Source organism: Halyomorpha halys, unplaced genomic scaffold (assembly GCF_000696795.3).
Source record: "Halyomorpha halys isolate HHAL.00 unplaced genomic scaffold, Hhal_1.1 Scaffold493.1, whole genome shotgun sequence".
Taxonomy (NCBI): domain Eukaryota; kingdom Metazoa; phylum Arthropoda; class Insecta; order Hemiptera; family Pentatomidae; genus Halyomorpha; species Halyomorpha halys.
In genome coordinates, this window is record NW_027111379.1 from 442,008 (window position 1) to 445,907 (window position 3,900).

Consider the following 3,900-nt stretch of genomic DNA (forward strand, 5'->3'; position numbering starts at 1 on the left):
TATATACCACTATATTTATTTATTTTTTATCGTTTTGAAATCCTTAATTCATACTTTCAGTTAGAGCACTTAACCCTGAACCAATCTGTATATTTCTAATTTTTAGTTCTAACAATAACACACTTTATAAAAGCGCTGGTATTGCTTTTATACATTATTATCAGCAACGTTTTGTAACAATACAGATATGTTTACATTCCTTATAGGTTCACCATTAAATCGATATTGAAATAAAAAAAAAAAAAAAAGAATCTTAACTAATTTAAAAAATAAAATTGATAATGATGAGAAGATAGTTGACCGTAGATGATATATATGAGAAGAAGGTGGTTTGGGGAGCAGTCAGTAAAGAACACAAATAAGTAAAAACATATCTTAGTGCCAAGGTTTCGGCCAGAATTTCAAGCCTTCATCAGGGTTAAGAACAAAAACAAGATTAAAACCAAGTAATCTAAGGATATATAGAATAATTAGAAAATAACTAACATTATGGATACATTGATAGTGTTAACAGACGTGAATAGCTTAAGTATTATAACAAGATAATAAAATAACAAGATACGTATTATCTTAAGATAAGAAGATAAGTACTATCTTCTTATAATACTTAAGCTACTCATGTCTGTTAACACTATCTATGTATCCATATTGTTAGTGATTTTCTAATTATTCTATATACCTTTAGATTCATTGGTTGTTATCTTGTTTTTTTTTGTTGTTAGCCCTAATTAAGGCTAGAAATTCTGGCCGAAACTTTGGCACTAATAAATAAATTTTTACTTATTTGTGTTCTTCACTGACCGCACCCCCAATCATATTCTCGTAAAAAATAAAATAATTTGAGTGTCCTTAAATTTTACATCTTAACTACATGGTATAAATGGCCCTGTAAACGTTAAAATGCTTAAAAAAATTATTTTTGCTTCCAATAAATGGCTGACTGACCTATAGTAAGCATTGAAATGGCTGATTTTGGCGAAACATTAAAGAAAAAATAGAATCGTTTCAGTCATTTTGAGAAAATTGTCATTTATATTAAAATGGAATATTTCAAGTTTCTCCTCCTTTTTTTTCTTTAAACATTAAAAATCATATATTATTTAAAGCATTATATTAGACAATCAAGTAAAAAAAAAATTGCTATATTTTCTAGGAATGTTAAAGATACATCCCATCTGTTGCAGATAATCCATTACATTTAATGAACCAAAAAAGAAAAATGCGTAACTTAGTAAATTTTAATTTAAAAATATAAAAAAATCATTTGGATCCTCTTAATGATGTATATACAATATTCTATTCCATCGTACAACATTTATCCAAACAATATGTCTGGAAATTAAAAAGTAAAAAATTCATTATAAAATTATCTATAACGGTCTCTTAAGTTTAAAAACACCTTTTCATCATTTTAATAGAAATAAATAATCAATACATCAGTGTAGAGACCTATCAAATTCTATAAATATATAGATATTGTCAGTGTTTGGCAAAAAGGAATTGCAATTAATTACAGTCCAATGTAATTGCAATAACTTTGGTTCAACTAGTGACTAAAAATTCGGACCACATTACAATTTCGTGGAGCGGAATGGCAAGTGGTAATCAACTCCAAGCACCCGGAATCGAATTCTATTACAGTAGCCGTGAGTCAACCCTGTGGGTTCTGGAATCCTACTAGGGTCTACGCAGCCTCATAAATTGTGTGTCCTTACTTGGGTAAAAATTTGACTGTTGAGCGTGATCTTGAAAAAATCACCTCCTTGCATAAACGTTGTTTTACTTCTATTTCCTTACAAAGTACTGAATCCCTGACCCTTCATTTACATCATTAATATTATTATTACAATTGGTTCATCAAGTAGTTTAAATAATTAATCAAAATTGTAATTCAATTACATAATTTCAAATTACAGTCCTTGGTTATTGTAGCCAATTGCATTTTCTTTTTGCCCAACTGTGGATGTTGTATAAAGTAATGGTTGAGATGTCTTTAGATTTTTTTTTTTTTTTTTTTTAATATATTATAAAAATCGTAACGTTGAGTTTATCCTACTTCAGATGTACCTCACTTTATTCGTAGTAAAACAAAATTGAAATAGTTTTCAATCAGTAAAGCTGAAGAAAATTATAAAATGTAGAAAAAACAACAATTTTAGCCAGGAAGTTACTTTTTAAAATAACGTTAGCAAAAATAAAATAATTATGAAAGGATGTATTGTTGTAGCCTTATCAAAATGACTAGCTCCATAAAATCAGTCTTTGTATTTTCAATATAACAATTCTATGACAATTCATTACTAAATAAATAAGAGCAAAACTTAAACTGTTATATTTCTATATTAAATGTTTTTGCCAAAGAAGAAGGTAAGAATTTTACAAGAAATAGCATTAAATTTCTTTTATGAAAACTGTAACTGTCTAAATGAAAACTTTTATGAAATCGAAGTTAGTCATTGATTAAATTTTAATAGCTTTATAATATTTTGTAAAAGAAAGCAAAATAAAATAAAAACTCAATAAAATAATAATGGCTTTCAATACAGTCATGTGATTAGGAGAGTTATGTATTCCAAATCGTGGTCTTGAATTTTTTTTCTACGTGAATGCAACTGAATCAGTCTAAGCTTACTGGACAATTCAGAAAATGTTTTTGAAAAAAGTTGTTGGCTCTCTATAAAGGACAATTCCGGTCATTGCAATATATATTTAATACATTTGAACCCCTTTATTACGGAAACCCTCCGCTCTGGATGCGGGCATTAATTTTATTCCCTACTAACACTTTTCACTCCACAATAATTACATTCATATGAATGTACAAACTCACGATTCCCAAACTAAATTTTGTGGTTTAAAAATTTAAAAAAATAAGGGTTCACACGAGATGTCACTAGAATAATTATTTGATTTTTTTTTTAAATAGTATAAAAATCGTGCTATCTTGTTATTAAACTTAGAGGCATCACAACTTAATTGACTATGTGTATACTATTCTAATATTTCATTTATGTGTTCATTTTATATTAGCCCCTTATTAACGAAAAACCCCGTACAATGAACAAAATAATCTTCCATAATGTAGAAGTTCTAATGTAATGTGGCATATTCCGAAAGCACCTCACGTAGAATTCAAATTTTTATTTAAAATCTTGAACTATAAAATATATATATATATTTTTTTTGACAGAGGATATTTTAAATTTCGATAGCTTTGATAGCTTCTCATGGGTTATAGATATTGAAGTCAAAGGACTATTAAATGAAAAGTGATAAAAAATCATCGAAGTCTTTTATCCAAAAATACCCAAAAAATAAAATACAAAAATAACCATCACATTGTGATTAACTTCTATGGTGATCAAAATATATCACACAGTTATATCTTTTTTTCATATATATAAATATAAACTAACAATAATAAAAATCCACTTGACTACTCACGTGCCTAGGAGCTACAGAAACACGATGCCGCTTGGACAGGACTGACTCCATCCAGTCCATCGGTAGCTGCCAAGGTCACGCCCCCCTGCGATCAACCCCCACTTAAGGGAGCACTTTGGCCTTCCGTGGCCTATCCTCAAGGAGCGCCGGATCTTCAGGGTCGAGGATGAAGAAAGTAAACACAATCTTTTCTTTGGAATTCACTCAGGAACCCGCTTTATGAGCGCGGATGTCTCGAATATGTTGCTGATCTCAGTTTTATACTCACAATCCACAAGAGCGGAGGATAAGAAAAAAAAGGGTTATTTCACCCCAATTTGCGATTATCTTAATGAAAATTATATATAGTTAAGAGTCGAAATTGATAACTCTACCAACCATGGTAAGTTAAAATACAAATAGTGGCTGTTCAAAAAGTTACAAAAAAAAATCATTTTTTAGTTCATTCGAAACAAT

The 3,900-nt window shown here is 29.1% G+C and overlaps 1 protein-coding gene across 1 annotated transcript in view; it reads right to left on the reverse strand.

Annotated features, from left to right (window-relative positions):
* The window catches only part of dsb (debris buster), a 409,190-nt gene extending 405,676 nt beyond the window's left edge, over positions 1-3,514 (reverse strand). Inside the window, exon 1 of the mRNA XM_014425044.3 lies at positions 3,445-3,514. The gene's annotated coding sequence lies outside the window, so the exon portion shown is untranslated. The remainder of the gene's footprint in view (positions 1-3,444) is intronic.
* Between the last annotated feature and the right edge of the window lie 386 nt (positions 3,515-3,900).